The sequence below is a fragment of the Ascaphus truei genome, chromosome 12, assembly GCF_040206685.1.
Source record: "Ascaphus truei isolate aAscTru1 chromosome 12, aAscTru1.hap1, whole genome shotgun sequence".
Lineage (NCBI taxonomy): Eukaryota > Metazoa > Chordata > Amphibia > Anura > Ascaphidae > Ascaphus > Ascaphus truei.
In genome coordinates this window covers 48,048,232-48,074,443 of record NC_134494.1, presented here as the reverse complement: position 1 = coordinate 48,074,443, position 26,212 = coordinate 48,048,232, and positions in this window count along the sequence as shown.

Below are 26,212 nucleotides of genomic sequence, written 5' to 3'. Positions count from 1 at the left end.
TTTCGGTAACATGGGTATTGTCACCTAACTATTATAGCTAAACATTAAATTAATTATATTAACCTCTTTAATAACTGTAATGACATGGCTCTTATTCCATACGAACGACATTTAAAACACGTCAGTATAAATAATATATAACATGTAAATATCTTCTATATATCCTAGATAACCTACATAACACGTTTAACTAGTGCGTCGTCTAATATGCTTCTGTGACAGACATCCCTTGCTTATATTTCCTACGTAACACCCGTGTAACACTTCTTTAACCTGTATATAACAGTTCTGGAATAATTAGAAAACACGTAACATACAGTACCGACACACTTTATTCTCGCTCGGCTAGTCCCGCGAATTCGGGTATACCCGGGTGTATTCAGGTTTCTGATCGTTTTCTGCCAGAGTGCATTGCGTTATTTTCCCGGCAGGCATTTAAGCATTTTATTCCGGCTGGTTGCAATACTGCAATGCCGTGTAAATACACATGGTGGCGCTTGCGAGCTGTTCTCTTTGAAGCCGTCCCCTATAATGAATTGTAATGCAGTATATATATAGGCTATATATACAGGCCGCGATCACGTGATCGGAACCTTTAAACCAAGCAGAGGGATACCGGCACCTCATAAAGGGGGCTGTATCTCGGGGAGCAGGGGGTCCCCAGACCTGAAACCAACGCGGTTCAGCTCCGGAGACCCCCTGCACATCTACACTATCAATAAAAATGTATTTAAAATAATTTTTAATGTGCCGATGTTTGCGCAGAGAGAGAGCAGCGGATCTCTCTCTGCTGCAAACACATCTCGCCCCCGCCGCCCATACAGTAGTATAATTTATGTATGTGCTGTATGTGTACAGTACTGTATGTTAGGGCTTATAGGGGTTGTTGTTATACAGTATATATATATATATATATATATATATATATATATATATATATATATATACTGTGTATATACAGTACTGTATATATATATACTGCATTACAATTCATGAATTTATGCCATCTGGTGGACACGCGAAGCATTGCAGCCTATTAAATCCTGATCATTATCATTTAACAGATCAGGCCCCCGTCAGCCAGGCATGAACCGTGGCTGGGAAGGCAAACGCAACGGGGCTTGTCAGAGGTGAGGAGCGGCGCATTCCAGGTATCTGCCAGGTACATACTGGGCATTTGCTCGAATAAAGTGTGTCGATGCTGTACAACACCTAACTAAATAACATCTGTAACCTGACAGTAAAATATAGTGATTATAACGATTACCTGAGGGCCATACAGCTTAAACCATATAGCCTTAATATAGCTCTTCTACCCTTAAAGTATATATATGCCCCATAGTGGAATTCCCCATTCTGTGTAACACCTATGTAATCCCTGTGTCTGTGTAGGAACCTCTATGCTTCCCATCTATTATGACTGTATAATCAAACCTCCAATAATGGTTAGATTATGTATGTTACATATATATGTTCGTTTCAAATCTGTAAATACTTAGTCAACGCATTGATAGTATAAACCTCTCAACTATATGAACTACTGAATATAATTATGTATATTTTTGTTAATATTTACACTAGGTGAGTCACTTCGTCCCTAGATAGGAGAGCGCAAGGGAACAACCAGCGATATTTAATGTTGTTATCCCTTAATACCTTAGTGATGTGAGCTAAGGTTTTGCTCTTTGCCAGGGTGGCAGGCGCTAGGTCTTGGTATATTTGAAGTTTAACTCCTTCGAACTCCAAGGAGTTATCTTCCGTAGCAATCCTGCAGACCTCCTCCTTCGTTCGGAAGTGGTGAAAGCGGGCCACGATATCCCTAGGGGGGTCTCCTTTTTGAGGTTTGCCTCGTAAGGCTCTGTGGCACCGTTCCAGCCTAATCTCAGACCTCTGGCTTATCCGGGAAGATGTGCTCGAGCCAGTTGTTAGTAAAATCCTCTGGGTCTAGGACGCTTTCAGGGACACCCCTCAGCCATATATTACACCTCCTGTCTCTGTTCTCTGCGTCCTCCACTTTATCCTCGAGAAATCTGATCCTGTCGTTCATTGAGGAGACTTGATCCTGAGTTTGTGTAATGGCGGCAGTTGTTTCATCTGATTTTTTCTCGAGGGTGTCCGTCCGCTCTCCTAGTGCATCCACCTCCTTCCTCAAAGCCCATAATTCGGTCTTAAAGAATCTTTTCATCTGAGCGCAAAATTCTTTTAAATCTTTGCGCCGGACCGTCTCCTCATCTCTATCGTCCTCCAACGGGGGATCGCTGTCGGGGTCCATGATGGATGGCTGCGCGGGAAGCCCAGTTTTCTCCATTGGGGTCACCCCTTTCCTCTTGAAGTAAGTTGTGACCGGCTGACTTTTGGTTCGTGACCCTCTGCTTGCGGCCATCCTCGGGTGTTTATGTGTGTTATGCTGTGTAATACAACACTGAGTTTTCGTTTCTGTCGCTTTTAATTGAGTTTTAAGTGCCGGTGGGAGCGGAGCTCATAAATCAAGGCTCCATTGCCATCACCGTCGCGCATGCGTCCCCCTGCCCCCTCTTAACAACCTCCCTCTCTCCTAGTCCCTGCTCCTTCCCCAGCCTTCCAACTGGCTTACCCCAGTCAATGTCCTATAGTGAGAAACCTGCTAGGGGGCAGTGTCCTGTGTTGCTTTCAGACACAGGGGGGTTACACATCTAAATCCAAAACTTATGGAGGAGGTTCGCTGCACTAATCTTAGTGCCTCCAGTCAGAGGTTACAGGCCTGTGGGGGTTAGCAGGGAATCCTTGGAGCAGGGTGTAAGGCACCAATGATGGTGGGCTGACGCGAGGTCCAAGTTCTCATTTTAGAACATAGCGGTCGTGGCTAGAATCTTTGGCCGGAAAGAGGACCAGAAAGCCCAGGTGTATATCCCGGTCAGGGTAAGCCTTCTGAAGCAGATACCCTGCACCTATTTGAGCCTAGATTTCTCCCCCAGTAAGTGTGTATTTCATCTGTATTTTGTGTATACGTTGTTTTGTACGCGGGTTTACCCGAATAAACTTCATTTTGTTCTACTACCTTGTTTTGCCTAGTGAATGATCCTGGTAAAATATTGTAAAAAGTCCTGGTCTCCCATGACAGGCTCAATGAGAGAGTGGATCCCAATAGCAGGCAGAGCTGGACAAAACCTGGAGCGTTGCTATAGAGACAGACTGAGCATCACAGAGTTGGTGAAGGGTAAGTGCCTTGCAGGATCGACAGGCCAATGCAGTGCAATGGACAGGAGCGAAGGTCATGCAGGCTGAGGTCAGGGCAGGCAGGGTAAAGGTTTAAACAGGCTGGGGCTATGGCAGGCAGAAAACCACAGTGTAGTCTAGCAGTCTGGCGTCAGGGCGGGCAGATAACCAAGCAGCAAGAAGATCAGACAGATTGGAAATGCTTTGCAAGTAAGGCTGGATGCAAAGAGCAAAACCACATTGATCTGGCAACCAGGAAGTGGAAGTGGCCTGCTTTTAAAGGAAGCCAGGGGAATGCCCACAAGACTACTATAAGTAGCGACAGGTGTGAGTACAGTAGCTGGCAGGAGAGCTCAAAAGTATTCTGCAACAGTGAAGCTATCCAGCAGCTGAATTAGCTCACTGCTAGAACTGCTGTCCTGAATTGCAGAAGTCATGGTGAATTATTTGGTGCAAATGAAATGAAAAATAGGGAGTAAGAAAGGCACAAACATGAGACATCTCACAATCTGTGCCCCAGGTAACTTGTACATGCATTCCCCAAATTGCAAACAGGTGTACATGGGAGAAGTACTGTACAGATGCAGCCACGAGTATCCAAACACTTGTCTTGGAAAATCAGGGGCTATCTCACAGTAATGCTGCAACATTTCTGTGACATTTCTGCAGACAGACTAATGGCCCATCGGATTAACACAGCGGGGGTCCCCGGCACTCCCATTTAGTTTGAATGCTTTTATTTATTTTAATTTCTATATATATACATAAGTATAAAGAGACCACTATCTATATCTATATAATTGAAAATCTTGTTTGTGAGTCTCTGCAGACCATTTGAGTGGTTGGTCCGCCCGCCCTCCCACGCTCTCATTGGCCGGTGTCTCGCCCCCCCCCCCATGGCCCGCCCCCCCACGGCTCTCATTGGCCGGTCTACTCGAAACCACTGTTCCACTCACACCGCTTCAGACTCTCACCCGTGTGGACTGCTCACACCCCAGAGCTTCCTCATACTGTGTGAGCCCTGAGATCTGTGAGCCTACCCTGTGGATTACATCCATAACACACACACACACACCCGCTTGCTCAACCCTAGAGACGCTGACGAGACGCTCACCAGGACACCAAAAGTAAGTACAACACTCCCCCCCACCCCCCACTCTCACCCATGTGCTTACAAATAATTTTTGGACAACAACTACATCATATCATTTCACGCATTTACATCCTGGGCAACGCCGGGTATATCAGCTAGTAATATATATTTTCTTTAAGTGTGCATGCAATGTCTTGTATATAATGTATACCCTGCTCATTTATATAACTGTATTTGTAACCATGTATTATTTGTCTTAACTCTGTGCCCAGGACATACTTGAAAACGAGGGGTAACTCTCAATGTATTACTTCCTGGTAAAATATTTTATAAATAAATAAATCTCTCTCTTCTCCTTGCCAAATCCCTATTTTAATGGACCATTGTGGATTGGTGTTAGAGGGAACACCGCTTTTGAATATAATTAGCACTAACACTTGTTATACTTAAGGCAATGCCATTTCTGGCCAAAAATATGACTTAACCTAACGCTATTGCGCTTTGAAGTATCATATTAATGAACAAAGTGACGTTAACTTAGCGTAATGTCATATTAACTCAGTTACCGGAGCTCTAAGGCCCTAGGCCTTGGAAGGTTTCTCCTGCTCCATCAGGCATGGGTTGCCCAGTTAGGAGACTGCTTCCCAGGTGTGGCCCTCATAGGGATTAATCCAGCCCCTGTGACTCAAAGAAGGCAGGAAAGGAATAAACAGGAATAATGAATGAGCAAAGGACAGAGAAAAGGAAGACAGAAAGACAGACAGAAAGGAAGAGAGCACAAGAAGGATGTCGGAATATTGCGGTTAACTCGCCTCACTTGTCCAGATTTCATGTTCATTGAGGGAACTTGTTCATTCATATACACAGGCTATATACACATGGGCTGTTATTTGGAAATTCATTTGAAATCAGCAAATTCCAGTATAAGTATACGATTAGTACAGGGGTCTTCAGTGGCCAAACTGAGAAAGACGCACCAGACATAAAATGAAACACTCTAAAGGCAGCGTCCAGGTGGGCTTACAACTGAATTACTTAACTATCTGCCCATGATCTTTCCTGAATGATATAGTAGCAATGTTAGTTTTACTTGTAAAATAAAAGAAAACACAACGATATTAGTACTGTATAATCACCGAGATGTCCTGTACATTTTTTTTTAAGTCAAGCAAGATCCATAGTGTTTCAAGGCTGAGAAGTTTTCCTAAATATGGTTAAATGGTTAATATATTTTATGGGTCACACTCAGCAATCTTTAGTAACTGCATTTTATCAGTGTCAGTCACTAAAGTCAATATAATAAATATGTTTATTTTTATACATAAAGCAGTTGCTTTAGCAACAAAGAAAATAAAGACAGAAAACACAGAACAAAGCTGCAGTTTATGACTTCCGACCTTAAACAATGCAAGCGCTACACCTCACTTTCTCTGTCGTTTCATAATTTCTTCTTTTAGAGAAACTCCCTTCAAAGCAATTGAGCAAGTTAGTAAATTCTCTGCTTGTGTAGTTTTAAAATAAAACAAAAAAAACTCTCATGCTTGAAATGTTTACTCTTTGGCTTTGAGATGAGTTTGATGCTAAGGAAATTGCTATTGTTTCTTTGCCTTCCCATGGGAAAACTACATAACTTTGGATATCTTTCAACAAATGCAAGGTAGGCAAAGAACAGTGTAGAGACTGTTTATGCAATTGGCAAACCTATTGCTTGACTCATTCAGCGCCAGGGGAACCTGAAAACAAATGGGGAGCATAGAAGGCCAACCACAACTGAATGAATACATAAACGATTGAAGAGATACAAAGTAAGGGGAAATTCTGTATATAATCTGAAACCTCCTTTGAATTAAATGTGGCCTCTTTGGAGCATCTAAAACTACCCCCTATGTGTTTGAAGGGATAGCGTTTTTTATGGTTGTATTTATGATTGTATTAATGATTTGTATTTTTCTTTTATATTTCTTTCTTTTACTGTAAAGTGCATGAACCCTAAAATATTCAAAGGGTTTACTGATAACTAAACTACAGTAAATGCTCCCTTCTAATTTAAATACAGCCAAATAAAACAACCTCAAGAAATGGCCATTATCTTTGTCTTTTTTCCCCATTGTTTCTGCAATACAACAGCAGATTAAAAACGAAACCAGATTTCAGAAATACTATTTATAAGAGTTAATAGTAATCTTTTTAAGTGATACATTACAAATAAATATGTATTTCCTATAACATAGTTTACACAAAATTATACCAAAATGCTTTGTAATGATGACATAAAACAAACAAAACATTAAAAAATAATAATAAGTAAAACTAATCAGTGAGCAGAATCAGAATGTGCCACTTTTGTCAATCGCTTTGCAATCCACTCATCAAAAAAAATACTAAAACTAAATCTACAACGGATACTTTAGGAGAAGTAGCAACTAAGACCCATTTCTCACACTTTTCCAATACCATCCATTCTGTCAGCCCCCAGATCGGAAGGCAGAAACTAATACACAGTAGATGATTGTCAGAACAACAACGGGTTGAGAAATGTGAAGAAGGATGTTGTATGGGTCAAAAACAACAAGAACAGATCCCTGCAGACCAACAGCACAGGGGTGGGAAGGGAGATGGTGAATCCCCACAGACCAACAGCACAGGGGTGGGAAGGGAGATGGTGAATCCCCACAGAGCAACAGCACAGGGGTGGGAAGGGAGATGGTGAATCCCCACAGACCAATATATGGTGCCACTTATCTGGCATTGAGTTGACTCTTTCTGTACTTAAGGGCACTGCCTTTTCTTTGCTGCTGTGACCCATTAAAGTAGCATTTAGATGTTATATTGAGCACCTGCTGGTTACTAGTAGAGATGGACACATTTTGTTTGCGAATATGGATCTGCCATCTGGCTAGGCAAAGTATGTTTAAATGAGTTCCCGTCCCACACTTTCTAAAAGATTTTCCATACCGACTATATAGAGTTAAAAATAAGCCTGAGGCACCAACCGAAAGACTGGAATGATGATCGACACAACAAGACTAGAACCCACAACCACTGATTTCCTAGGCCACAGAATCAATAGAATCTCTCTTTCAATATGAAGGGAATCCTTTAGAGGAGGTATACACAATCAAGGAGACGTTAACGTGATACAATGTATCCGTGATACATTAGCCTAACTGAGTTAAAAAGCTATACATTTATTAAAAAACAGAATTAATTTAGGGGCAGCCCGTGGCTATCCCTCCACTGCCACATACCAGTGGCTCTCCTGGGGCAACTATATCGCCTCAGGAGCATCCATCTGTGGAGGGAGATGCCATGGGATTAACCCCCATTCAGGAAACTGGGGGTGGTGCTGAAGAGGAGGATGAAGCAGGTAGTGAGGTGGATATGGAGGAGGGGGATCAAGTGGACCCTTCTATTAATACATTTGTGGGTCCCACTGTAGTGATCCCTCCCCAGGAAACCCCTGAGCCCTGCGACATCCAGGCTGCACCGGCAGCAGTGGAGGAGGCTATTAATATAGAGGATGCCCCACCCACTGCTGCTCTGCCTCCAGCCACTCCCCAATGTGCCCTCAATATGACACAGTCAGTGCCACCCTCAGGCCCTACCATAGAGGGTGAAATGGACCCTCCTTCTCAGACACCAAGAGGAGGGTCCATTAAGATCAAGCTGAGGAGGCTAGTCCCCACAGAGGAGGACAGGGAATATAACCTCCTCGGCCAGTAGGAGCCCGGGGATCAACCAGTCATCCCTGCTAGGGAACTCACACGTTTCATAGAGAACACCCTCTATGGTTATAAAGACAGGAAGTTGCAGTTGGCCCTCGAGAAGTGGGAAGATCTGTCCTTTATCTTTCACTCTCTCCAGGTGTACATAAGGGCCAACAACAGGGCCAAAAATTGTGGGAGTTTGGACAATCTCCGAGCCTGGTAATTCATAAACCAGCTGCGACCGTATCAGGCCTCACGAGGAATTGCCTCTGTGGCTGGTACAAGCAGTACTCCTGACAAAAAAATATAATGGCTTTGCACATCCACACGCTCAATGTTAACGGCTGTAAGCAGGGTGTAAGGATTCTGCACGATCCGTGCCGGGTTTTGCTGCCAGTTCGGGTTTTCCAGGCTGCATGCCCTTTCTACTCTATTTGGCCATTTTGGTTACTGGCAGCCTGCTGTATAAGGCTGCACTTCCTGGTGGGAGTCGCCGAGCAAAGTTCTGTGTTTCTGCTGCTCCTGTCGGTCTTTGCTGTAGCCCTTTCCGTTACCTGTTTGGATTCCTTGTTGCTGACCCTGGACCATGACTCTGATTTCGCTGCCTTCTGCCTGCCCTGACCCATTGCCTGATGCATGGACTTTGCACCACTGCCACCTGCTCTGACCTTTTGCCTGTCCCCTGGACTCCGCACCATTGTCGCCAGCCCTAACCCTTGCTTCCATACCGACTATGAATACTCTTACAGGACTCTGTCCCAGGGCTCTGGTTGCTTTATTTACATCCCTACCTCAGCCCTGCGGCTCCGCTTCATGATTGGAGATGAGCACCGTCACAGTTTGCTCGGCCAAACATGGACCCCGCTGAGGTGGCACGAGCCATATATCTCCAAGGGGAACTACTTGGAGATCATGAGACATGTCTCGCCCAGGAAAACCAAGAGCTGTCACTCATTTCTAGCCAGCTTCAGGACATTATCACCCGGCTGAATACATTCCAGGTGGGTTCTACCCCTGCACCGCCATTGCTGGCAGCTTCTCCAGCACCAGCTCTTTCATCCTCGCTGCCCAGGGAACCACGGATCCCAACACTTCTTCATTATGGAGGGGACCCTGTGACGTGTAGAGGATTTTTGAATCAGTGTTCGATCCATTTCGAACTCCAGTCCTCCATGTTCTGCACCCATCGTTCCAGGGTAGCATACGTCATATCCCCACTGACAGATGAGGCTTTGGCCTGGGCCTCCCATCTCTGGGAAAAGGAATCCCCACTGATTAATGATGTCGCTGCCTTTCTCCAGGCATTCAAAAGAGTTTTTGATGCTCCCGGTCACGGGTCCTCTGCTTCTGTTACGCTGCTACAAATCCAGCAAGGAACCGCACTGTGGGCCAGTATGTCATTGAATTCCGTGCTCTTGCTGCGGAGATGGGCTGGAACAAAGAAGCTCTGCTGGCAGAATTTTGGCAAGGGCTCTCTGAACATTTAAAGGACGAACTGAAATGCCGGGACACCCCTAAAGATCTGGAGGAATGGATTGCTCTCTGTATCAAAATAGATCTCCGGATGCAATAACGGCTGACCGAGCGAGACCGTCCTTTAAAAACTCCAATAATTCGGCCTGTTCCCCACTTTAATACTCCTCTTCCAGCACCTCTCCAAGATGAGGAACCTATGCAATTAGGTGATACCAAAGTACCGGAGCAGGAGAAAACTAGGAGACATGAAAGGGGGCTGTGCCTTTATTGTGGGCTCAAAAGTCATATTGCCCATAATTGTCCTAAATCAGGGGAACCCCAGTGCCCAGTCAAGAGAGAGGAATATTCTCTGGGCATTTCTTCTATTACTTCTCCACCCCAACCTGCATGGCTCCTCCTGCCGGTTTCGCTCTCGTCGGGACCAGCCTCCATCTTCACGCAGACTTTTGTGGACTCAGGAGTCGCAGGGAATTTCATTGATCACACATTTGCGGAACTCCACTCCATTCCCCTCCATACTAGGGAGACCCCGGTAGTGGTAGTGGCCATTGATGGAAGACCTCTGATACCTGGGACCATCAACCTCAAAACTAAGCCTTTCCTAGTGTCGCTGGGGGTGACATATACATATATATAAATACCCCCAAGCCCCCCAATACATATACAAATACCCCAAAGCACCCCAATACATATAAAAAAATTCCCCAAGACCCCCAATAAATATAAAAATTCCCTCAATCTCCACAATACATATAACAATACCTCCAGGCCCCTCAAAACATATAAAAATATCCCCAAGCCCCTCAATACATATAAAAATACAGAATTACCTTGGGTCAAGCCAGGCCCGGTGTCTGCAGGTGTCCGCTGGCTGGGGGGGCCCGGCCAGCGCTGCAAATTTTCTCAGACCTCTGCAAGGCCCCTCTGCTGGTCGCGGCCGGGCCCCGGCTCTCAGCTGCCTGCAGGACCCTTCCTCTCTCTGTCCCATGTATATGTATTTTATATATGTATTTTATATATGTATTTTATATATGTATTTTATATATGTATTTCTACATCCACCGCTGCAGCGGCCGTTATTCTAAAACTTCACAGCGCCGATTTCGTGTGCGCTGTTGTACTCCACGCCGCATGAACGTGGCCAATCGCCCCAGGCACCCGCGCTTATCGCGTACGCTTTGTTGAATTTCATGGATTCTGTTTGAAATGAAATGAATGAATTGCAATGTGCACCGCACTGTGTTACTGTGTTACTGTGTTACTGTGTTACTGTGTTACTGTGTTACTGTGTTACTGTGTTACTGTGTTACTGTGTTACTGTGCTACTGTGTTACTGTGATACTGTGATAATGTGTTACTGTGTTACTGTGTTACTGTGTCACTGTGTCACTGTGTTACTGTGTTACTGTGCTACTGTGTTACTGTGATAATGTGTTACTGTGTTACTGTGTTACTGTGTTACTGTGCTACTGTGTTACTGTGATACTGTGTTACTGTGCTACTGTGTTACTGTGATACTGTGTTACTGTGTTACTGTGCTACTGTGTTACTGTGTTACTGTGTTACTGTGTTACTGTGCTACTGTGTTACTGTGATACTGTGTTACTGTGCTACTGTGTTACTGTGATACTGTGTTACTGTGTTACTGTGCTACTGTGTTACTGTGATACTGTGATACTGTGTTACTGTGCTACTGTGCTACTGTGTTACTGTGTTACTGTGTTACTGTGTTACTGTGTTACTGTGCTACTGTGCTACTGTGTTACTGTGTTACTGTGTTACTGTGCTACTGTGTTACTGTGCTACTGTGTTACTGTGTTACTGTGTTACTGTGTTACTGTGTTACTGTGCTACTGTGCTACTGTGTTACTGTGTTACTGTGCTACTGTGCTACTGTGTTACTGTGTTACTGTGTTACTGTGTTACTGTGTTACTGTGCTACTGTGTTACTGTGTTACTGTGTTACTGTGTTACTGTGTTACTGTTACCTCCAGGCCCCTCAAAACATATAAAAATATCCCCAAGCCCCTCAATACATATAAAAATACAGAATTACCTTGGGTCAAGCCAGGCCCGGTGTCTGCAGGTGTCCGCTGGCTGGGGGGGCCCGGCCAGCGCTGCAAATTTTCTCAGACCTCTGCAAGGCCCCTCTGCTGGTCGCGGCCGGGCCCCGGCTCTCAGCTGCCTGCAGGACCCTTCCTCTCTCTGTCCCATGTATATGTATTTTATATATGTATTTTATATATGTATTTTATATATGTATTTTATATATGTATTTCTACATCCACCGCTGCAGCGGCCGTTATTCTAAAACTTCACAGCGCCGATTTCGTGTGCGCTGTTGTACTCCACGCCGCATGAACGTGGCCAATCGCCCCAGGCACCCGCGCTTATCGCGTACGCTTTGTTGAATTTCATGGATTCTGTTTGAAATGAAATGAATGAATTGCAATGTGCACCGCACTGTGTTACTGTGTTACTGTGTTACTGTGTTACTGTGTTACTGTGTTACTGTGTTACTGTGTTACTGTGTTACTGTGTTACTGTGCTACTGTGTTACTGTGATACTGTGATAATGTGTTACTGTGTTACTGTGTTACTGTGTCACTGTGTCACTGTGTTACTGTGTTACTGTGCTACTTTGTTACTGTGATAATGTGTAACTGTGTTACTGTGTTACTGTGCTACTGTGTTACTGTGATACTGTGTTACTGTGCTACTGTGTTACTGTGATACTGTGTTACTGTGTTACTGTGCTACTGTGTTACTGTGTTACTGTGTTACTGTGTTACTGTGCTACTGTGTTACTGTGATACTGTGTTACTGTGCTACTGTGTTACTGTGATACTGTGTTACTGTGTTACTGTGCTACTGTGTTACTGTGATACTGTGATACTGTGTTACTGTGCTACTGTGCTACTGTGTTACTTTGTTACTGTGTTACTGTGTTACTGTGTTACTGTGCTACTGTGCTACTGTGTTACTGTGTTACTGTGTTACTGTGCTACTGTGCTACTGTGTTACTGTGTTACTGTGTTACTGTGTTACTGTGTTACTGTGCTACTGTGCTACTGTGTTACTGTGTTACTGTGCTACTGTGCTACTGTGTTACTGTGTTACTGTGTTACTGTGTTACTGTGTTACTGTGCTACTGTGTTACTGTGTTACTGTGTTACTGTGTTACTGTGCTACTGTGTTACTGTGCTACTGTGTCAGTTTCAGGTGTTTAAAAACCAGAACTCTTAAATGCCATTTTCTGCACTCGCCGCACTCGGGTCTTAAGGCGGAACGGTTGGAAAACATCACCCGCCATGACATAGGTATTCCGAGCGGTACACCGGGCGAAGTTTTAGAATAACGGCCGCTGCAGCTGTATATTATCATGACTAGTAGTAACAGATAGTAATACACTGATGCATTAGATTAAAATCTATTTCTCAATTATAATCCATATTATTTATATATATGGATTTACTTTCTATGGCTCACATATTAGCCATAATGGTTAAAATAAAATGTTTTCTTTCTTTTCTTTTTTTCTTTTTGTCCCAGTTGATGTGATTTTTAACCTATTAATTGAACAAGTGTTTAAATACTGTTATGCCACAATCAGCTGTGTCTGATGTTTTCTTAATTATTCAGCACATACTGTATAAAGGTGCTTGCTACTCCTCGAAAAAGCGCAACGTTTGCGTGAAACGCGTGGGAGGACACACTCTGTTCTGAGTACCACTTCCAAATGTTCTAAATAAAGCCTCTACATTTTGTTCACTACTCGGGTTCCCGTTTTTTTGTTCTTTTTCGGCAATTTGTTAGTGCCCTGAAACTCCGTCACAGACTTCCCACTGGGAGAAAAGCACTATATAAATAAAGTTGTTATTATTATTATTATTATAATTATTACAGATCCCACAAGCAGAGAATCAGTGAATCTTCACTTGCACGGTCACTTTCATTTATAATAGGTCCTGTGGCTTTTATGTATGTATACCTTTATTTTTATAGTGCCACCAGGGTTTGCTTCGCTTTACCACATTGCGATACAAGGAAAATAAATGACACACAATGTGGATAAGAGTAACAAGTGAATGATAATATAAACAAAAGGGTTACCCAGTCCCAATCAGCTTACAGTCCCATAACATGAATGCACATTGCCCTTTGACAAAGAACAGTGGGAACATAAATATCACTACATAACCGTAGAGACAGATTTATGCAGGAAATCAAAACATTACCTGGACAAAAAAAGTGTTTTCCTAGTGGACCCCTGTTCTCATAGGTGTAAGAACCCGCTTTAGAACAGGGAGTTCATTGTGTGGACGCAGTCAGCACATTCAGAGCGGTCACGGTGAGCTGCCTTTGTTTTATGACTGCACACATGTTACTGATTTTCTAAACATACTAATAGATCAATGAGGATTTACCCAAGTTCTATTCCAGTTCTTAGAGTGGGGCAAACATACAGTACCAGCAGAGGTACAATACCAATGGATATCTGATGCTATTTTCTGTTTAAAGCAAAGTGTTTATTGGGCTTAACAAAGGCTCTTGTTCTATTCACTCAACGGAACGTGTTGGGAAAAACACCCCACACTTTAAAAGCCCATTCTTTATTATTATTTGCATTTTAAAACGTATTTTTCACTTACATAGTTACATACAGTAGTAGACGAGGTTGAAAAAAGACATGCATTAATCAAGTTCAACCTATGCTAAATTTAGAAGACAGATACTTTATCCTATATCCGTACTTACATTATATTGATCCAGAGGGGGGATATAAAAACCACAGTAAAATATCATCTACTGATATCTCCGTAAGGGGGGAAATAAATTCCTTCCTGACTCCAATAATTGACAATCAGATTACTCCCTGGATCAACATCCTTCCCATGTATACTTATTTGGTATATCCATGTATACCTTTCCTATCTAAAAAGATGTCCAACCTTGTTTTTGAACAAATCTATTGTATCTGCCATCACAGTCTCCATGGGTAATGAATTCCACATTGTAACTGCCCTTACTATAAAGCAGTGGTTCCCAACTCCAGTCCTCAAGGACCACTAACAGTGCAGGTTTTAAGGCAATCCTCTCGTTAGCACAGGTGGCCCAATCATTGTGACTGAACCACCTGTGCTCAAGCCGGGGTATCCTTAAAACCTGCACTGTTACTGGTCCTTGAGGACTGGGGTTGAGGACCACTGCTATAAAGAACTCTTTCCTTGGTTGCTGGTGAAATCTCCTTTCCGCTGACCTTAAGGGATGACCCTGAGTCCTTTGTACTGTCCTGGGGATGAATAGTTTTTTTGAAAGCTCCTTGTACTGTCCCCAAATATATTTGTATATAGTTATCATATCCCCTCCTAGACCTGTTCCATCCATTGCCCGTTTAATGCAAGATAAATCTTGTTTGCCTTTGCAGTTACTGCATGACTTTGGGCACTATTGCTAAGCCTGCTGTTTACAAGCACTCCTAAATCTTTCTCCATCAAGGATTCCCCCAATTTATCCCCATTTAATTTGTAAGTCGCCTGTTTATTCTTGTTTCCAAAATGCATAACCTTACATTTATCTGCATTAAACCTTATCTGCCATTTACCTGCCCAAGTTTCCAGTCTCTCCAAGTCCTTCTGGAGAGAAATTACATCCTGCTCTGATTCTACTAACTTACACAATTTAGTGTCATCCGCAAAGATGGAGACCTTGCTCTCGATGCCAACCTCAAGGTCATAAATAAACAAGTTAAAAAGCAGGGGTCCCAGTACCGATCCTTGAGGTACTCCACTCACGACTTGAACCTGAAAAGTTCCATTTATGACAACCCTCTGTTGTCTGTCCTTTAACCAGTTTTCAATCCAGGTGTATATATTATTAGAGTCCAATCTGCTTTATTTTGTACACCAATCTCTTGTGTGAAACCGTATCAAAAGCCTTTGCAAAATCTAAGTAGACCACATCAACTGCATTACCCTGGTCTAAATTCCTACTTACCTCCTCAAAGAAACAAATAAGGTTAGTTTGGCATGATCTATCCTTCATAAATCCATGCTGACTATTACTAATAATTTTGTTTTCATTACGTATTCCTGAATATTATCCCCTATTAAACCTTCAAGTAGCTTCCCCACTATCGATGTCAGGCTTACAGGTCTGTAATTCCCTGGGTGTGATCTAGCTCCCTTTTTAAATATAGGCACCACATCTGCTTTACACCAATCTTGTGGTACTGAGCCTGTGGAAATGGCGTCCTTGAATATTAAATATAATGGTTTGGCTATTACTGAGCTTAACTCCTTGAGAACTCTTGGCTGTATGCCATCGGGGCCAGGTGCCTTATTTACTTAATGTTATCAAGCCGCTTATGAACTTCTTCCCCAGTTAACCAATTGTTCATTAATATGGAGGTTCTGGCTTCCTCCTGCGGTGCTACTATTGAACTTGATTCTTCCCTGGTAAACACAGAGGCAAAGAATTTGTTTAATAACTTTTTTCTTATCTCTAATCATCTGCCTACCCATCTCACACTGAAAGGGTCCTATATTTTCTTTCAATTTTTTTTGTTATTTAGGTACTTAAAGAACTTATTAGGGTTGACCTTACTTTCTAATGCAATCCTTTTTTCATGATCCATTTTTGCTAATTTGATTGCCCTTTTTCCATTTTTGTTACATTTCTTACAATTCTGATATGATGCCTCCGTCCCTTCTGCCTTCAAGAATCTAAACACCTTCCTCTTCTTGTCCATTTCTTCCCCTACCTATTTATTTAGCCACATTGGTTTTTACTTATTTCTTTTATACTGATGTAGCCAGGTCCCCCTTGCCGGCCCCCCTTTGCTGTATTAACCCCCTTCTGCTGGTGCGCGAGTCGCGCGTTACTAAGGGTTACGGTCGGATGCCAGGGATGCGATTGGGCCGTCGTTAAGGCCGCGATCACGTTGCTGCGGTTCCGTTGGTTCACGGAGCAGGGCGCCGCCATTGTTAGGGGCGTTGCGCATGCGCAAGGGCTAGGAGCACCGAGAGGACTGCAGGGAGCTCGCGCCTGCGCAGGGAAGGTCCAGGAAGCCCGTGAAGCACTAGCCTATGGGAGGAGGGCTCTGTAAGAGGACTTCAAGTCCCATGAGCCTTTGGAACGGCCCCATGACGCCAGGGAGCCAATAGGGCTGGAGGAGTTCTGTTGGCAACATAAGAGATACATTTGGCGCGCAGGGACCACGTTAGCAGTTGGTGACTGAAGAGCTAGGGGAAAGAGGTAGGGTGCTGGAGTCAGTGACTCCCGGCACTAGGCCAGTACTCCCCTAGGCCCCAGATAGCCCTGAGTCACCCTAGCGGAGTGCGACAAGGACAAGCCCTAGGTTAGGGACCCTGCCCTTTATCTATACGCTAGTTAGGAATCCAGCGGACGCTGTGCTTTCCGCCGAGAGGCTTGGGCCTAAGCTTGGCCTCTAAGAGACTACTAGACTATAATTGCGGAGGCCCAGTACGGATTGACTGCGGCCTGTGGATATTAGCCCGGTTCTCGTCAAGGTACAGACGGCGGGGAGAAGCGGTGATATTATCCATGCCGGAATTCATCCCAACATTTGGAGGACACCCCAGTGATTCCCCCGTGGTATAGCAGTACCCGCAGCTGGAGCCCGGGCAGGTAATTCACCCACACAAGTGCACCAACAAGGCCTATCCTCAGACATAGTGGCTGCGCAGTCACACACATATACACACATTCTGGTCTATGAACTGGGAGTGCGAGACTTTGGGTGGGACTCACTGGACTTGAGGGTGGGATCATTGTGCTGGGACAGTAGCGTCCGCCGTGACGCATAAAGTGTGGACACCCGCCGTGGTGTCCGTTAGCGTTAACCTCAAGGAGACGTTGAGTCATGTTACCTTTAGAAAGGGACACCTGTAGTTACCTGTTGACCTTGTATGTTTCTAGTCACAGCAGTAAAAAGATATTCGTTCTTATCCAATCAGTTGTATGTGGTTATTGGGTATTGTCCTGCGAGGAACCACTCCCCCTCTGGTGGGAGCCATCGCAGGTGGAGGCGCTGCATCATTGTAATTGTATATGCTAGTATATTGCCCCAGGTTCCCCGTGGCGGAAGCTCAGCCCTCCTGTGAGCCAACAGGTAATGCACAACACCGAGTAACACCATATGTTTCCTGCACCGCCACAATATATCTGCGATTGGGGGGGGGGGAAACCCGTTACACTTATTACCTAAGGGTATACACTGATAAGTGTGCTTTTCCAACAATGTTTTAAAGACTGACCATTTATTGTCTACATTTATCCAGGAAAAAACATTATCCCAATGTATGACTTGTAGATTAGACCTCAGTTTATTAAAATCTGCCTTTCTAAAGTTTAAGGTCTTTGTTGAACCCAAGTAATCTGTTTTTGATAATTTATTTCCTGGACTTGAATATTTGTTATTACTTCTACATAGTTTGATATTACCAAATCCAGTACTGCCCCTCTCCTGGTTGGTTCCTCAATAGTTTGGGTCATATAATTGTCTTTAAGCACTCCCCCAAAAACCTGTTTCCCTTTGTTTTAATGCCAATCTTATTGCCCCAGTCTATGTCTGGATAATTAAAATCCCCCATTATGCAAACATGTTTTGATGCCTTCTCCATTTGCAAAAGTATTTTGGCTTTCTCAATCTCACAGACATTTGGGGGTTTGTAGCATATTCCCACAAACATTTTCTTTACACATTTACCTCGACTCCTAATTTCTATCCACAAGGTCTCTACATTTTCCTCATTCCCTTCATAAACATCTTCCCTTATAATAGGTTTTAGATCCAGCTTAACATAAAAATATACTCCAGCTCCGTGTTGCTGACCTCTGAAGTGGGGATCCCAATTTACAACCCAGTGTAAGCTCCATGAGACATTGAACTGACTTCTCTGCCTTCCTATTTGTCTGGTCTTACAAATGAGATTTTAACAAGCTCCCTGGGCATAATTTAACTCTGCACAGTGTAGCAGACAGTAAAAGCACAAAGTACGTAAACACTGTTCCTGATAGTGCCATGATTGCTTATGTGAAACCCTTCATTACATTGTGCTGTGCACATGGCCTATCAGAAGAGCAAAAAGATTGGGTTTATACAGAGGAATATTGTATTAGCTGAGCAGAAGCTGCTCTGTGTTAAAGTGCTGGATCAGACACGTCATCCTTCAACTGTAATCTTTGTCCTGAATTATGACTGTAACATTGCCATGTTAAACATTTTGTTGAATAGTGACTGGTCTACATTTGTATTGAGAATTACGTTTATTTTTTTAGAGACTAATGTACAATGTGTTACATCTCTTGTGTATTGTCATTGGAACACCGCACGATGACCAGTGATATAGACTGCTGGTGTGCGTGTCAACGTTCAAATGGAAGACTCCGGCTTTATTGTTGAGAAATCCCGGTGTGGTTGCACATTAATATGTTGAAAGGCTCTCACGCACTGAAAGGGTTAATTGCTGCGCAACACGTGGGCGGGTCAATAATTCTCTCCCCAACGATTCTGTGGAATAAATGAAATAAAAAATAATACCGTGATAGAAAACCGCCAAATCTGGCCATTGGAAAGCTTTTACAAACCATGAAAGTGTTAAGTAAAAATGTACTCACGTGATCATTAAGAGACAAGAGCTGTCCAATGCCAAGGAAAATAATAATTCATTTTTTGATGTTTTTTTTTTTAATTTATTTTGGTTACTTTGCTATTGGGTCAGTAAGTCAGAGGTCTTCACTGATATTGCTGCAGAGTTATATCAAAATAATGTTTGAAGTTTCCGTTGTCTTCCATTTTCTGCGGCCACCACTTTGTATGTATCTGGGGCAGGTGCTAATAAAGTGATAGCTCTGCCCATGTGGGACTCGTGCCTCCTTCAGCAAACAAGAGCTTAATATGGGTGGGACAGAAAGGGGCCTTCCGTATGTACTGTAATGGAAATGTAAATGTGGGGCTTGAAATTGATGCACGGGCATAAATTATATTGTGCTTGTGTGCATTTATGTGCTAAGGTTTTCTCCTTATTGTGCGCCTTAAGCGTCAAAAATAGCTTTAGTGAGGTATATTGGCACAAACAAATGGGATGCAAATGATGCACAGATGTAATGGTACTTAGGAAAATTAATTGTATCTGTGCGCTTGCACTTTCATCAAAATCATCCGCCACATTGAACCCTAAAATGTATGTGTAATCCAGGTTCCTCTCCCCCCCCTCCCTTCTGGGAGAAGGATTGCATTAACGTCTTAGTGTGGTGCTGAGGCATACCTGCTGGTTCAGGAGAGCTGAGTATCCGCGATGGTAAAGGGCAACAGGACAGGCTTTTGGGTGGTCTCTGGGTTCTTGCTCATTGGTTCAGCGCCTCCAGCTGTGATGGGCTCCTGGGATGAAGGATGTCAGCTCCCACCACAGCACTCCCTACCCCTCCTGCCCAGGAACTGACACCCAGGCAGAGGTATGGTGAACAAGTAGATTTATTGGACATGCTGCATAAGCTCTTCACACAGCATAGTTGCTGAAGTCCAACGTCCCAAGACTTCAGGATGATGCTTGCCCCGATAGTTTGGTTCCTTGAGTCTTGATGGTCTCCAGGCCTGTAATACTGTGCTGTGCATCCATACAAACATATTGTTCATGCAGTATGAATTAAAATTTATTATATTGACAGTCTGGCTGTTATAAAATATAATAAAGTCATATTTGACATTGATAACTCATTTTTATCTAATTGTATCAGCTGTGCATCACGACTCATTGCGTCAAAAGAGATTTTAGACAACAAACTGTGCTTCATATTTAGGAAGTCCATTAAGGAGCTTCACACATATCACACATGTTTTATTAAGGTTTGCAATTCTTTTTAACACAACGCTTTTGATGCAGAAAAACTATTTCAACAAAATATTATATACAATATTATTGTATATAGGCGGCAAAGACTCTTCAGAACACACACATACCAGGAGGTGTCTCTCTCTATCTAACTTAATGCCATCATCTTGCCATTTTATAGTGGGAGAAATGAATAGTAAAATAAGCCCAGTAGAATGGTCCTTGGAATATGTGCTTGTTGTGTGTTAAATACTCACGTGCTGAATTCCCCATGTTTCAGATAAACCTGCAGGAACCGTAACATGTTTCCAGTCATGAAGAAACCTTATCCTGAAGTTGGTCTTTAACTTAGTGAAGCGGTGCTGTTTACTGCCAACCTACTGTACACCAGGAAACATGTTGCCAAAACGCTTTTTATAGTTCAGAGTTCAATTAAAGCTGCAGTTCAGGCAATAAACTGCATGTGTGTTTTTTTTATAAATCAGTTCTGTAGTAAGAAAAAATACTTTTAGCATTTTCTGTTTTTAAAAAAAACAACTTTGAAAGACCAATTTTCTTGTATTCTATTTTAACAAACATGCTTGTTCCTATAGCAACCATTTACATTTCCCAATATTTAAAGATGTCGCCAAACTTTGACGATCAATAGACGGAGAACGAATTGACCGGCAGCTACGCAGTGCTTTAGGTAAGTAGAGATTGCGCGCATGAAACTATTGAAGTTAAAAAAAAAAAAACGGGAGACTGAACTGCAGCTTTAAATATTTAGTTTTTTTTTTAGCTGCCATGTTAAATTGTGTTGCATTGCTGCATCATCCACTTAAACACAGGGAATTGCGTGAGTCTGAGTTTTCACTGCGACTTTTCGGAGATTTCATGAAGCCAGAGAGGAAGTTTAGAAATCCTGTTCATTTGTTTTCATTAGAACAAGATGTGGAGGAGTATTATTGAATAAATTAACACAAACATGCACCGAGTGGACTGGGCCAATATTGACATGTGTAATGTTTGATAGCTTTCCAAAATACCCACAGTAGCTCCAAATAACTCAAAAACAAATAGCACATAACATGCAATAAATGAGAGTTCACTTGATCTCGGACCCACCTGAGGACAGACGCCGGCACCTTCCGTGCTAGTATTACAACGCTGCATTATTTTAGACAAAGTAACAGCTCTCATGCAATTCATAGAGTTTTTATGTATCAAGGCACAACTGGAGCAATTCTGGGGCAAATAGCCGGCACTATATGTAACAAAGAAAGATCAATGCAATTTTTTTTCTTTGATACATATGGCAGTCATTTCCCCCTACAATTGCTACAGTTTTACCTTGGTTCACAATCCACATGATGCTTTCCCAATAATATTATTTTATATTAATATTTCTTCACAGTGTAACTAATTTGGTATTTTCAAAAATCTTCGACCGCAATAAGGTATTTTACAGGTGGACATGAGGGGTTTCTGGTAATATTGCAGATCATTGTCCTCTCACCGTCTGCACCTACATCTCAGTCCTCTTTGTTAGCATAAGTATAGCATATCACATGTCCCTTATTTAGTTCACTATCCAATAGTCAATGCTTTACCTGAGGATCAAATACAACCTGCAGTCAAAGAAACCAAGGAATTAATTTTCGACAGCTGCCAAAGGGCAGAGTATGAATGAAGCATTCCAACTGGAAACCTATTGTTTCACAAAGAGAGGCCCAATCGGCAAACTTTTTCTTATGACAATAGAGGTGTCTGGGCGCTGAGCAGCTAACGTCCTCCCTGCATCTGGTGCAGATATCAGATGCAATTACAGCACATTGGGATTCATATCACGAGCTCAGGGATGGTAGGACTCTAATTGCACTAATTGTCTTGTTAAGGTTTAAAATAGCACTCTGGGTGAAGGGGAGTGCAGTTGGTGAAGATTCCCTTGGGTTTGAGGAGATTACACAGATTAAGCATTTCTTAAACACCATAAAATGATGCTGAGGCAGTAAACAGGATTACAACCGAATTGTAAGCACTTCTTCCAATATTTACATGTCTCTCTGGTGCTTACCTGTGCTTTGTGTATGTATTCTCGGGATTTGACATGGCTAATACTATACAATACGATTGTGTATATTTTCCTGTAGTGTACATAGTGCCAATCATATACACAATGCTCCACAGAGTAGACATTAAAATACATAACATAAAACAATAAACACTTAGCAGCAAGAAAATAATTATTACCATCAATTTGGGTCTGTGAATGACACTAGAATAATTAGGTCGTATTTTAATTACCTGGCTTCTGTTTTATTTATAATTTAAATGTAACAGAATAAAAGTATGTTTTGTGGTGACCCACGTTTTGTATTTACAAGAATTTTCATACACAGTATTGAGTTCAGATTGGAACTTCCCTTCACAATCATGCAATGAATGTCTTGTCTTTGTGGTGGAATATGTACCACTGGTGGTCACTAGAACTTATATTAAAATGCGTGTTTAGCTCATTTAGTCCAGTCCGACTGGGGTGTGTCAGTAAAACACCAAAGATACTGTTGCAAGGTTTGGACCTCAGACCAACAACGGGAAATGTACAGTATTTGGATCCTCTGTTCGTAATTATCTTACTAAGAGTCCATGTAAACGATATACTTCTTTGATTAAAACTTGTGTCAGCCCTTGAGCTGTGGGCAACCGGGGAAGTGGCAGGAAGTGAGCAAGTTTAGAAAAGGAATCGATTGTTGTTAGAATTGCCGTAGCACCCTCAGGAGGGGGTAATGCTTCAATAAAGTCCATGGAGATACAGGTCCAGGGTTGATAACTAGGACAGTCAATCGGTTGTAGAAATCCTGACGGTCATTATCGCATTTGTTTCACTCACGATCAAAATTTCCCAGGAACGAATGAATAGAGACGCATCCTTCAGAAGCTGTGGCCACCGAAAACATCTTCAGAGCAATTCAACAGTCTTTGCGACCCGCTTGAGTCCAGCAGATGATAGGTCACGGTACCACCATTGAAGGACTTGCAGGCATAATGCGTTGGTGTGTAAATAAAGTATGTTCATAATCCACAGTCACTTACTCCTGAAAATGGGTCAGCTATGTTAAACTCTTTTAGCAAAGCTGCACTTTTCAGTAGCCCATCTCAGACGGCGAAGACATTTGCAGCATATATGGACTGCGGCCAGTATATGTGCAGGAGGTATCCAAATCCGGGCGCTATTGCTAGTTTGTTTGAAAATCAGTTTTTGTCAATGTCACTTTCTCAGTAGCTATTTCCTCTGTCATTGACCTCATCTGATTCGCTCTGTATCCAGACAGAGACTGTTTTGACTTCTAGAGCAAGGACCATCTCTGTTCCTTGAGCAGGTGTGTGAGGAGCAGAAACAGCAGCACGTTTTGTGTACACATGCAGGTCAGGTTGGTGTTGGAGCTGCTGGAGAAAGGTCCAGTTCTAGCCTGTCACAGCCCACCATGACAGGTTTAGAATCTGTGTCCCTGTATCTGGTTATAGCTGCACCACTTGAGTTGGCTACACTCAGCCCCTCTACAGCTACTTCTGCTGCTCTTGCTTGGGCACTGGAATCTTCATCAGGTGGACATGGGGGGGGGGGGGTCTGGAGGTGAAATCGCAGGAAGAATGAATGTGTAGGGTAGCAAGGATCCCTTCAACCAGTCAGGCGGTCAGGACTGCTGTAAGCCCATCTGGTCAGGGGAGTGCACTAGTGGAACTTGTAGAAGCTTAGGGTGACATTGGTGGTGGTGATGGTGAGGCAGAATAATGCATACATGACATCGACATCACTGTGTGAGTTCCCATACTTGGCCTTCTTGCATTCCAGACTCCTCCCCTAGCTCTCAGGCATCACAGAGATGCAGTGGCCTGCTCAGAGGAGTCACTAGCATGGTGTGGGCATACTTCCAGTTGTCTAGCTATTGCTCAATAAGCTTTTCTGAGGCAGTCCACTGCATGCTTTGTGTTGCAGCGGTGTGTAGGGGCAAGCGTGGAGCATGTCTGGGGATGAGTGGTCTCCTGAAACATTTGCGGAACAAGCACTGTGACATTTGAGAGAGTCAGCGGCAGCGGCTCACTGCATCAACTGCCTATAGATGTGATGATCCATCTCTGTGCCACCACCGCCACCTGCCAATGGAGGCATCCCACTCCTGCTTCTTCACAGCACACCAGGAACGTGACTCTGTTGCTTCTCCACCCATCTCCCTGCCTGTGGAACCACCTCCTTCTATTCCACATCCACCACCACTCCAGAGACAATGGAACAAGTGCCACAGTCCTTCCAATTTTTTGTCATTCTGTGATGGGGCACTGCCTTTACTGTGGGCACCTTGATAGTATGGTGAGTTAGTTGAAAAAAACATGGATTTGGGCCACCAACGAGCATTTGAGGCTGCACCCCCCCTGGTTATTCCAACGTTTGGGGCGGTTGTGGTCAGACTCGCTGCGCGCTCATGATCCTGTTACTTTTGTTGCTCCTCCTCTACAAAGTGGCGATGGATGTCCTTCATCCTTTCAATCCTCAAAGCGAAAGCAATTGGCTCAGTCCAAATTTAAAATGGAAAAATAAATTCCTCAGGCCGGACCTCGTCCTTTTCTGTCAGTGTCTGTCACTATATAGAACACGGAATTATATTGACAACCAATACACTGATGCGTACAAATTAATCACACTGGTTTCACAGTTTGGGGTTGTGTTGTGGGGCACCATCATCGATTTTTACTAATGGTGTTGGATGTTACACAATTCCTTACTATCGCAGTGAGTTCTATCTCCTTCTCCAACAAATAAAGCCTCATGCTACAGCTCAACCCGTTATAACGCGATCCGTTACAACGCGAATCCGCTTGTTACGCGATGCATGCGTGGCTCCCAATTTTCGTATTTATGAATACTTTACAACACGATTATTGGTATCTTAGATACTTTATTGTACCATGCATACAATTGTACATTATTTCAAACGCGATCCGCTTATAACGCGGTGTGATTCTTTGGACCCCAAGCACAGCGTTATAAGGGGTTGAGCTGAAGTTGCTTTACTAGCAAAATGCCTGTAGCATTAGATTACACTCCATCAGAGAAACTGAATCTCCCTGCACAGCTCATACAGGCGAACGTGTTGTATTTATGTTAAATTTAATTACATAGGCTTGAAGAGGGGGGAGGGGGTCCTCCAGACCTGAATAGCATTACCTTCCCCACCACCTGTGTTTTTTGACAATACTATAACACACCCTATGGCCAATACCAGTATGTATGTATGTATGTCTTTATTTATATAGCGCCATTAGTGTACATAGCGCTTCACAGTAGTAATACACGCGACAATCATATAAATAACAAATAATACAAATAACAGATCATGGGAACAGGTGCTTCAGATATAAAAGTATCATTGTGGAAGAGGAGTCTCTGCTCCGCAAGCTTACAATTTAATTGGTAGGTAGGAAGAACGTACAGAGACAGTAGGAGGGAGTTCTGGTAAGTGTGTGTGCAGGGGGCCAAGCTTTATGTATGAGGCGTAAAGTATCAGCCACAGTGTTACTCATATGCATCTTTAAGCAGGTGTGTCTTAAGGTGGGTATTAAAGGTGTATAGAGATGGTGCTAGTCGGGTATTGAGGGGAAGGGTATTCCAGAGGTGCGGGGCAGTCAGTGAGAAAGGTTTGGGTGAGTCAGGTAGTCATCACCTCCATGACCACTACTTCACATGTCAGTAGTGAGGTGTACTTCCAGCTGACTGTGCAAAAGCCTCAATCACTGCTACAAAAAACCTTTGCTGTACAGGAATCGCCTTGTTAGAGAAATAGGATCTGCTTGGGATGGTCCAATGTAGCGTGGCACTTTGCATAAGCTTTCTGAACCCCTGAGAT